The sequence below is a fragment of the Platichthys flesus genome, chromosome 3 (assembly GCF_949316205.1).
Source record: "Platichthys flesus chromosome 3, fPlaFle2.1, whole genome shotgun sequence".
NCBI lineage: Eukaryota > Metazoa > Chordata > Actinopteri > Pleuronectiformes > Pleuronectidae > Platichthys > Platichthys flesus.
The window spans coordinates 20,788,706-20,801,067 of NC_084947.1; the positions used below are offsets into that span (position 1 = coordinate 20,788,706).

Below are 12,362 nucleotides of genomic sequence, written 5' to 3' on the forward strand. Positions count from 1 at the left end.
TGAAATGCTATTTAACCAGTCAGAACTGTTAATTAAACAGTGACATTTAAAGTAGAGTCCAGTGCTCCATATTATAGACAACACCTAGAGCCCTCCCTGCTGCTGTCTGTCTTCAGCCTCTCATGATTCTCTGTAGTTGTTCAGACCACACACTCAATGTAAAGATGGACGACGCCTCTCTACTTCCTCCCACCATCCAGCAATGAAGCCCCAAAATTGTGTTACCTCCTTTAGATAAGTGGTATACAAATAAAGTTATTATTATTATTATTATTACTACTGCTACTTTGAATTAATATAGTGATGCCTTTGAAAACAATGCTCAGAATTCTGTGCCTTTTACTAGCGATTCCAGATGGTCCCTATCATTTATCAAAGCACACAAATAACCAGTGACAGAAAAAGATACTGTGTGAGGAATGAAAACCCTGCTCACTCGTTCACCTCTGAACAGCTGGCCAACGCAACAGGAAATGAATGTCAGATTGTTGGTTGGATTTTTGGGTTATGATGTAGTTCGAACTTCTAAAAATCACTTTTGTTGGGAATATAGTTATAAACTTTTAAACCCTCATTTTCAACGCCACTGGTGCAAAGCAAAACTGAAAGACAAATAGTATCAATGAGTGTTTTTGTCATCAGTGGTCAAAATGGGAAAAGGGTCAGTGGGCAACTGAAACCCAGATGAAATGATGAGAGGGTTTGCCGAGGTCATGCAAACATCACATTATGCCTCATCTCGCTCGGCAGCCTGATGCATTTGTTAGACAGGAGGAAAATGATCCTGCAGCATCAAACCAGAGTCCCGGGTTTTTCCAGAAACGAACGCAGCAATAGTCCAGAGTCAACCAGAGTTCATCTGCAGTGTTCACAGCTCGGCCAGAAACAGATGAGTTGTGAAGATGCATTCTGGATCTAATTTAAACATAACTGAAAGAAAGATTATCTGCAGGTTTATAGATTCATGCATTCTGACGCTTTCAGTTACACAAACATACAAAACGGTGTCCGGATGGTTCTGTGCTTTTAATCTTCTACCTTAAAGCTTTCATAGTAATTTATGTGTATCTACATTGTCATATATTTTTCTTAATGACTTTGTAACGATGTCATTATCAAACAACAAGGATCCAATTTTCCTGTATTCTCTTGTCTTGTATTCACACACCTGCATGCACAGTATGTACCATCTGCTGTTCTGCTCTAAAAACAATGCTTTAGTAACAGTTTCTCACTTTCCACAATCACACAGCCAATAATTGACATTTTTTAGAGTCATGGTCTTGGAGACACTGGAGACATCAATGCTACATTGTAGAACTATAGGAGCATCACTTAATTGACTTAACATCTAGCAACACTTTAAAAGTCCTTTACTTATTACTGCATTCATAACATGCAGATTCCAGTCAGAGTGGCCAATGATGCTTTCTTCTTTTAAAAAATGCTAAATATTTAATAAATTGATGCGTACTTTACTAATTCTGGCCCAAGAACAATTAAAAGCTGTTCATAATTTAACAAAAGGTCAAAGCTCTTATAGTAGGTCTTATAATGAAAGGCAAAGCCACAATTGAATGCCACTCAACCAGGTTGTTAGAAATTTCTTCAGAGAACATCATAAAAATCCATTAATTTCCTATCCCATTTATTTCTCTCCATATGGAGAATAAGATAATTAGTTAGTCTGTTGGTGGAATTAACTTTATATAAATCCACACTTTACTTTTAACAGCTACTTTTTTTTAGTATTCCTCTCAGCTTGTGAATATGGAAATTTCAGGCAACTGTTTCTTTCTATTAAGAATATATTATAAGTACTGCAGCTATAAGTATATCAACTTGTGAATTCTTATTTAAATATTGAATAACAGGCTGATATGTTTCAAAACCAGGGCAGGCGATCATCCCGCAGTGTGAACTGATTCTGAACCTGCATTGCAAACATCAGAACTATGATATTAAACTATGACTGCATGTCCTGAATGTGAAAGGAAATGGATATTGTTGCCTCTGAAGGTCAATTACATGATCTTACATCACACGCCTTCTTTAACGATTACACATGATAAAACATTAAATCTTTATTCATCAACATTTAGGGCACTTGAGGGGCGGTGCAATATTCTGTAAACACAACCAAGACATATTGTAATCTTATGAAGTAAATATGGTGAAACGTGTCTGTAAACAGCTGCCATATTAGCATTCCTGTGAAGTTATATTTCTGTTCACCACATGTATGAGCGTCCCACATTCATTCTGCTCTCAACTGGCTCTTAAGCTGCTGAATGCTTAACTATGTTCACTATATTTGCTATATTTCCATTGTTAAGTCTTCTGTTTGGTCCTGAGCACATAGTGAACAATAGGTTGAACATTGTTTTTTTGGAAGCATCTGAAAATGACACTGATTCAAGCTGTGGGACTGAGGCTTTGTCTACAATACTTAGGATACTTAGGATAATATGAATGATTTCCCCTCGACTACAGGGTCGACACCATCTTTTTACAAAAAGGACAAAATATGCTCAAAGAAGTACCCAAGAAGGTGGGGATAAAGTCTACATCAATGATCAATGCCTGTGAATATCATTGATGTGGCGCAGTTGTAATTAGACTTAGCAGTGCAACAAAACATAGTGCAACTGGTATACAGCCATTGTTATTGTTGTTGTTGTTTTGTAGTTCCTGCTCTGTATACAAATCAACAGTGATCATGCCCAAGGTGATTTGTGATGCCATTGTTTCCCAAACATTAACAGTAGGAGGAATCATATTGAAGACCTTTGTGAAGATCTTGTTTTAGTGACACAAAATGCAGTTTCCATGTGAACGATAGGCACAAAAGCAGAGGAGAAACTTGTTTTGCATTAGTGAGTACAGGGCGTGAACCAAAACACTGAGCTGAAAGACGCTTAAATGGAAGAAACTTCAGATTTCCTTCATACTTCGCCACGATTTGTTACCACAAGTGACCTATTTAACATTTCACATGAGATACTGTCTCAGCATAAACAGACTGATGGCAAGAGCTTTATGTTCAAAAGAAAAACTAATGAAGAAGTGTTGTCACCAGGCTCCAGAGGCAGTACTGTGAACACCAACACTTCAAGTATTCAGAGTAAAGTAAGGCTGAGCCACATCCAGTCACGTGACCTCACACTGAAACGCGCACGGTTAACTTGGAAGGTAGCCATCCACACACACTGTATCCTCTTGAGATAATGAGTCTAGTGAGGTTAGCTGCATCTGGGGACTTGCACACGTCCATGTTTTTAATTGAAATGTTCTCTGCTCTGCAATTTCTATACCCAAGGGATGTGTTTCTGCGAGATACTGTCCCAGAAGTTGAACCCATTTCAAAGAAAATGCAACAAAATGCTGATTAAGGGTGCAGGCAAACCACCCCGCATATTGATGTCTTCTTTTATTCCTTTTTTTTACTGTTATGGAGAGAAAGACGTGACGAATTTAAAAAACAAGTGATTTTGTTTGGCACAGTGAACACAGTGTGAAGTGTCTGCGATGCGTTGAATGGTCCTGTGCTGTCAAAACTGTTATTAAACAAAGAGAAGGCAGCATCTATTAAAACATGCATGGACACAGATCTTTTTTCCCCTTATTTAGATTCATCTCTCGTGTCACTATGCAATGTTTATTCACACCAACACTAATTTCCAGATCTGAAAGCTGTGAATATCACTTGGTAGCAAGTCATTTTTTCAAGCTGTTGGGGGTGAGTGTATCAACAGAGAAACACAGAGGCAATGTTATAATGAGGAGGACAAACACTCACACAATTCTCTCCACTACACCGCTGTGACATCAGACAATTTCCGACCCCAATGCAGGTGCAGTTTGTTTTTTCTCATGAATTTTAAGAGGATCTCAGATCCTTTTCCCGAGGTGCAGCTTCCTCTCCACACTGAGGTGTCTGAAGTGTTGAATGCACATTTAGTAATTTACGTTTTTTCGACCTCCATCAGCCAAGGAGGAAATGCCGCATTGACAGGTCTCCGCCACAGTTTACCGTGGCCTTCAATTTACATAAATAATAAATTCAAATTTTTCAAAGGCAGAAGCTAGTCAGCTAATTGGGACAAAGCATTTACAACATAACATCAATGTAGGAGCTGAACAGTGTGGGTTGGAGCAGGATATAACGTGGGTCACTGAGTCATGTGCTAGGAGACACAGAGCAAGACCCTCGACTCTTATTCAATGCAGTTGACTGAATGAGCCTGTGTTTTCCTTTTTAATGTCTGTAATCCACTTTCAAGTACCTCTTTACTGAATAATATGATAATTATTTACGGATTTCCTGCGCTCCAGCTTCAGCCCTTCTCCGCCATTTGGCGGCTTTCTGTTTTCTCTTGAATCTCCTGCTCTCAGATTTCTCCTCTGCTCTTGGATATTTGTGTGCAACAACCCTGTCGTAGTTCCCCAACCAATAGAATGCCAGGTGTAGTGTTGACCAGTGGTCAACCAATGAAATGATCCCTGCCTCGTTGCAGGCGCGTTCGCTTTACCCATGCGGGCGGTTACTCTTTAACCGAGTTTATCCACACCCTCCAAGGCTCTATTATCCAAACTTCCCCTTGCTTTCTGTATGACTTTTGGAATAAAAGACAGTTATTGTATATAATAGCAAACATTCTTCTTATTTTATAATAATAGCTACACAGCCCTTTTTTATTTCTTTTATTTTTATTTATGCTACACCGGCATCCTCGGTGTGCTAGAAGGGAAAAGGTAAGCTTCATGACTGACAAGTCTTTACCTATATAATAAAGCCACGGTGGGCAGGAGTGGATGAACCCAGTTATAGAGTAATCGCCCGCACGGGACGCTCTTAAGTAAAGCGTAGGGCCCAAACGAGGCCGGGATCACAAAGACAACGGCTGAATCTAGAGCACAGGAAATCTGTCTGCCTGTCAAAAGCTAATTCCATGAAGTTGCTGCCCTTCGACTTTGATATGCCTGCTGATTTGCTGGTGCAGCCTTAGTCGGCACGGCTAGTACTCTTCAAATATCCCTGGCCTTGTCAGATCATCTCAAGTTTTCAGCCACAGAGTGTGAGAAGAGAGGCCGATGCAATTACGTGAACAGATTAACTACTGTCACATAATGGAGGGGCGTGGGGCTGATGTATGATGTGTGCTTGTTACTGTATTTCCTGGTGACGCCTCTGCCCACAGACAGCTTTTGATGCTTATCCTTATGATGCGTTTGTTTTGTATGGCAGAAAGAGTTGAAATGCGCATCTGAAGTGCTGTTGAAGTGCTGGAGTATCTGCAGTCACTCCTGAACGAGGTTTATGATGAGGTTTATGATTCACATGGATAATAGGCAAGCTGACAAGGTCTGTCTAATTACTCAACCCTCTGGCCCTCAACACTAACACAGCGTCTCTCTCAGATACATGGATGCTCATGAAGTTGTCTCATCTTCTCTGTAGCATGTCATCATTAAACAGAGTATATATATAAAGCACGCTTGTGCATCCGTCGAGGTGTAAATTGCAGACATAGCCCGTTTTAACAGGACCTGAGCTTACAACAAGACACGGTAAGTCTTGGAATATATATGAGAAGAATGCTCTGATGCATAAATGCAAAACCATTAACATGTTTTATAATGTCGGCTGATTGAATACCAATTCCCCAACAACACGGGGCATATGGAGAGCTGCTCCACCGCACCATATGTCAGCTGTAAGTCCTTCAGTCGCTGCAGTAATTCGTCTGAAACAATACCTGAGTCTTGTACACAGAACATTTTACAGCTGCATCTGTTCTCACTTGTCTCTCCTCCCCGAGACGGATGCAGGCCGGGATGTACAGTAATGAACTGTGGAGTAACTAAACCTGAGTCCATTAAGCCTCAACGGATTGATTCAGCTGCTAAATAATGCAGGCATTGAAAAAGACAAATGCCCAATCAATATCCGATGCCACTGTAACCCGTACGCCCGCTCCAGTGATGGAAAGCAGGGGGCTCCTCCCATGTTGGAGCTTGACAGTGTTGTGAGAGGATGAATAAGTCATGCACTGGGGATGGGTAGAGCAAACAGATAGGAGCTGTAGTTAAGTCTACGTTAGGAGAGCAAGTACAGTTAAGAGACGAGTACGACTGGGATCAATGAAGCTCTGAATCATGTCAGGATCTTGAATGCCAAAGAATCCTCCCCCAAGAACAAACTGGAACAAGAATTTACCCAGCAGCTTTTAATTTGTGTTCCTTATTTTGTAAACATGTTCAAATTACATTTACATTGAGCCAAGGCTGAGCTCTCTACAACTAATGGAGTCCTGTTCTTAAAAATATACTGATATGAACTTGGATTCAAATGTTATAAACGTGGGTGGGCAGTGGGTGTGAACCAAAGCGTCTTTCTTTCTGGAAAATTAGCAATTGAAATGATTGTGCTGTATATTTAATGTCTGGTCATATGAGGATGAATGGCTTCACCCACAGCGAACTTGCTTTATGAAGACAGAAATAGGCAGTGGTAAATACTTTCTCAATGAGGGTTGCAGCTGCGGCAAAAATGAAGATACTTTTTCTAAGAACACCACTCGATCACCAAAACAAGAAGACATGGAGGACATGACCTATTAGATGAGTGTGATGGGTCACGTCGCAGGTCATCTGTTAACGGATCTGTGCAGGTCCGGATTTGACTTGGACACAACTGCAGGTGACTGGTCCGTTTTGCAGCTGCAGGCTTGAAAAAAAAATGACCCCTGCAGGACTACAGCTCTCTAAAAGATTACATTTCCACAGTTGTTATTTATGCAAAAGTCAATAAATAGCTCTAAACCATGCTATTGTTGTATATTGGTTATGTGAATGATGCCTGGTCCTTGGACTGCAACAGCATTCCTTATTGTGGCATTTAACCAACAATTCTCTATGCTTTTCTGTCTCCATTTGCTAAAAAGTGTAATATCAGAGGTCCTCTGAGGTCTAAGATTAGTTCTCATCTTTGGAATGACTCAGCGTGTAGGAGAGGACTCACATATGGTGAGCGCCCACTGTCATTTGCTGCTTGATGGACATGGGCACGCTGCTGATTCTGAGGCTGCCAGAATGGCTGGTGTCCACAGATGGCTGGGGCTTAATGCGGCCACATAATGACGTCCCTGCCCTTTTCAAGGTGACTGCTCGAACAGCGGAAGAGCTAGGAGGTTCGGAGGTTCGGTCGCGTGTCGTGATTGGTCTGTAAAACTGGACGACATAATCTGAATGCTCCTGTATGGTGAATATTATTCCCTGTTTGATCCTGTTAAAGGGACAGAGTGCAGCCCTGCTGGACTGTCACGAAGCTGCAATCTGAAGAATCTAACAATCTTGCGCTCGCGACACATGAACCCCACTTATTTCTTGGTTAAGAATTATTTAGCAATGAAAAAGATCAAAATATAATTGTTTTAGGGTTTGCATTTCCCTGCAGCCGAGTCACTGTCATCATGCACTGATTATCAAAAGATCTAAACACAACCTTGAATGAAGGGGAATAATTCCCAAAATTTCAGACCACACTTTCAGAGCGTGCACTTGAGCTTTCATACGACTTTGAACGAACATTTTCATTTCAGCACAAAATCTTTTTCTTATTTCTCATATTGTATACATTTACTATACTAGCTGTATTAGAAATATTATAATAGTACAAATCCAAATTGGCTTGTGTGGTTAAACAGTTGTTCTAAACGTATCCAAGTTTGTATCCATGGGACAGATGTTCCCGGAACAAACTGGGAAACATCAAACAAAGAAACATCAGACTCTTTCTACCAGCTGCTTTGAAGCAGCACCTGTTATTGTGCTTCCTGAAATAAAGCAGACTGGCTTTGTTGTCTGCTTGACTGGTAACTGTCAAGCAGACAACAACCGATAGTTGTTCAATTTTGGAATATTGGCACCATTAGAACTAAGCCGATTAAGATTTTTATTTTTATATTATTTTATATTTCCAGTGTCCCCATGGATATACAGATAATACCACTGGATTTGCTTTATACTGAAAAACACTTAAAACCATAATGTTTCTCAGGCAGGTTCTGGATGAACACGTTTATGACTTCAAAGCAGTTTTTTATAGACACTATTTAGAAAGGACATTTAAAATAACATCGCTTCTGCCCCTTTCACCTGACGCTACATGCTTCCCTCACGGACACATTTTTACCAGAAACTGCAGATATACTGAACTCTTGTGCTGTAAAATGCCATTATACCACAATAACTGTGCTTGGAATACAAAGGAGACAGCGTGAAGTGTAATTATGTCCCACCACTGTCTCGCTGCTGGTATTGCTGGGGTTTAATTAGCTCAATTCTCCTCAGAACAGAGAGATCACGACCAGATGCCTCGCGGCCAAACCCAGGTGGTTATTGAGACACGACTTCAAAGGGAAAAATAAGAGAATCATTATTTGGTTCATTACTTGTGACGGGAGTTCTGAGTGAGCTTGATAAATGTCATCGAGACAAGCCGGCCACCCTGTGAGATCACAGAGTTTCTGTGACTGAGTGATTGAAGTGTTACGGCAAGGAGACAGGTTTCATAAAGCAGTTTGGATAATTTCCGGATGCTTGAGTGAGCACATATTGTGTGGGTGACACCATGTAGACTCAGATTGGATGTTTTTTTCTCGGCAGAAATGAGGTTACCATCGTGTTTTGGCTCACATCAATGTTTATTAACCTGAATCGGTGCACATCACTGAAAGTTCTGCCAAAGTAAAGTACGTGCTAAAGTAGGATTAAAGGGAACAGACAGGACTTAATGTCATGATTCATGTTTTCATCTGTGATTGTCGACTGTAGGTTATTAGGCTTTTTGTGGATAAAGGGTGAGATAAACATCTTCAGGCCTTTATAAAAAAATCTGTTGCTGCAGTGGCACAAACATCTTTTATATCTTTGTGGGTGCATGATTTACCAGGTCTGTACTCTGTATGTGCTTCCAGGGAAGAATCACAGCCTCCCACTCTGACTCTGTCTCACCATCATCCACCTCAGAACGGTAACATCCCGACTTTAAACAGCATTACAAACTGGCCCCACTACTGTGTGACGACGTTAAGCTTGCTCATACTGTGCAGGTGCTGACTGACTGATATATGTTTTTCCCTCATAGGCTCACTGCCGCTGAGGCCGTCGAGTACCACAACCACAGCTGCAGAGTTTGGCCAGACCACATGCTGCAGTTTGTTGATTGGTTACTTATAGAGTGTGTCAGATTAAAACTGGTTTTGCATTTTTTATTTGAATACTTTAATTTGGTCCAATTAATGTTTTATTTCCGCCACAGTCATGATGCAACATACAAATGAGTGGGTCGATTTTTGTTTACCTACTGGAAAAATAAAGCATACCGGGAATCAACACAATTATCATGCTGAAGTCAAACCTTCAAGTAAGACACAAGATTGTTTCAATAATTATAAGTTTTCTGATGAAAGAGTTGAAAGAACGAGTTTGTTTGTTGCATAGTATAACTAATTTAAATCTGGAACAATATTTGTATTTACTTTTGTATTTACTTTTTTTACTGCATCCTACTTTTAAACTCAACTTTTACGTAAATAAAATGGTTCAAATCGATGATCATTCATGTTTTTCTGGCATTTGGCCCTGCATAGGCAAACAATATATATATATATAGTATAAAAATAGCCTTTGATAACCTCAAGAAAAATGTATATTATAATATATTGTAAAAGTAAAATCAGGCAAACTAGTTTATATTACACACCAATGCACAGACATCAGAGATTCAAAGAATTTTACCCTGATCCATACAGACTGATCAGGTTTCAACAGTATTGCATTGTATGTACAGAAAGGTCTCTCTCCTCATCAGGTCTCAGTGGAAGGAGCAGCAGCTGCAGGGATGACCCCTGATAGATTTGATGTAGTATTATATTTGCGGAGTGAGTCTTCACAGTATAATAGCAGTGCCCACAGGAACATTGGAATGAAAGCTAATGTCTCGGTCTCCTGAGATGCTATATCAGCAAAGACTCAGCAAAGCAGGAGGGGTTGGAGACACATTACGAGGTAAACTCACAATGACACTTCTAGCAGAATTGATCATTTCTGTCTCCAACCATTTTTCCATGTTTGCACACAGACCTTGCAAGTAAGTCAGATGTTCTTGCTCAGATATGACATTTACAATCATTTACCAAGGTGAGGATATTACAAATGATTCTGTTCCTGCGTGTGGCAGAAGGAGATGCAATAAGAGTGAGAACACATCCACTTGGGTGTACTTTATCTTGCAATGGTATTGATGTTCACACTATGCAGATGTCAAACCAAGAATTCATGAGTCATCTACCCTTCACTGCATGATGCTGGGAGCATCTTTTACATATCCATTGCCTTTGTCTCTGCAGCTTTCTCCCCTATCTGTTCATTTCTTTTCATTTACAAGTCCTACCTTGTAAATCATTTCACACCTGAACAAACGGGAAACTGCGGCGAGTTCTATGATTTATTATTTTCCCATCCCCTGGTTCCATTCTGTTCCTTTCCTCTCAGAAACAACACCACACGCAGCCCTCTGCACCGAATAATCAGCCCTGCACATCCGCGCCTTCTTTCTGCTCATAAAAAGGGGGCCAGTTCTTTGTGTCCCAGCCGGCTTTCTAGCCAGAGAAAGCTATAGAAGTCACATCTCTCAGCAAATAATAAATATGCCATAACCTTTCTGTGTGAACCCAGCCTTTCATCAGCCCCCTGTAGTCAGATGGAAGCGGGCTGGCTCAGCTATTGTGAGCAGCCCCGGCTAATTGTTAAACATGTTCTTGTCAATCAAGCTTATCCATAATGGCAACTCCTCAGCCGGCACCACAATGAGCTGCCTGAGCCACGGTAGCCTTAGAGGAGTCATTTGCGTCCACTCAACGGCAACCTATCTCCATTCCATTAGCGGCCGTGCTATATGAATGGTGGAAGCTGGTGTTGAATGCGGACCTATTCAAGCTTGTACATGTGCTGAATGGCCACCTCTCCATGGCATGTGTTTCATTTCCACACAGGCAGGTCGGACAGGTGGAGAGGTAATTGTGTTTGTGACGGCACTGGGTTCGCAGACGGAGAGGCAGATTCACTTCACTTCAAAAAGCTACAGTAAATATTCACAAGAGTCGATGAGGAGCATGTTTGATTGGGAACCAAAACAAATAGAGTTGTTCAAACTTTATTTAGGTGCTGCAGCTGAATTGATCTCCTCCCACAATCCTCGTCTAACTCAGTTGCATGGTTTGTTAGCTCTATAAAAACAGCTCTACTGAATGACAAAGCGCTGTAACCTTGGGGGAGGCCACTGGGGGCTGGCACAAAACACATAATGCTGAGTTATCACTCTTTGATAATGGCAAAACAAGCATCAGATAAAAAACATGAGACTCGACTAGATGAGTGTCATTATTGTTATTGATTGCACAAGAAAAGCCCGTGTTATTGGTGCAGGGGAAGCAGCCACTCCATGTGGAATAATAGGAGGCTCTGAAATGGTCATCAACAACTATAAATGTCTCTGGCTTCAATAAAGCACCGCAGCCATCTGTAAACTAAGATCCATTTCTCCGGCCTTCGCTCAAGTGGCTTTTTCAAAGGCGGCCGACACTCCAGAGGTGTCGTTGAAACCATCCTGAGATTCTGAAATGGATGTGGGGGATGTCGTTAAATGAAGGAGTGGAATCTCTCAAGCATTTCTCATTCCAATAAGCCCAAGGAGTGCGTTTAGACTCACAATGGTTCCACTCGGTTAGAGAGAAACATTTTCTGAATTTAAACGCTAACCAGTTCTGCAGCGAGCCCCTTCGCTCACATGAAGCGTTAAATTCAACTCAAAGCAGCAGCAAGAGAGATTTACATTTTCTGTATACAGGCTTTAGAGCCTTTGGGTTAGCAGAAGAAGATTTTACATTAAGGAGATTTTTTATTTTTCTCTCCCCAAATCCCATCTATGAAATTTTGAAAAGTTTAATCATGGTTCTGTTTACGCCTCTGGGTTTTGTCTGTTAAGCTGTTGCCATCCAGCTGGGAGACATAAGAACATTCCATCATAAGCTGTTCCAAAGTCTGATTACAGATTTCACGAATCATCCCAACCAGGACTGTTCATCTAAATGTTACTCCCTGAAATATGGGACTTGTTATTATGGGGTTTGTATGTGTGGCCTTCCTGGTGTACACCGGCAACACAGAACCTTCCAGCTTTGAAAGAATGCCTCATTAAAAAACTTTTTCTGACAGCAATTCTCTGAGCAATTCCCCCGCTGTGTGTTTTAATTCAGGTTCTAAAAAGGAGAGAAACATTTCAGGATATCTATCAA

General features: G+C 40.9%; 1 protein-coding gene across 1 annotated transcript in view; it reads right to left on the bottom strand.

Moving 5' to 3' along the window:
- Positions 1-12,362, bottom strand: part of galnt9 (polypeptide N-acetylgalactosaminyltransferase 9) — a 91,553-nt gene that overhangs the window by 19,942 nt on the left and 59,249 nt on the right. The gene's annotated exons all lie outside the window — the stretch shown is intronic.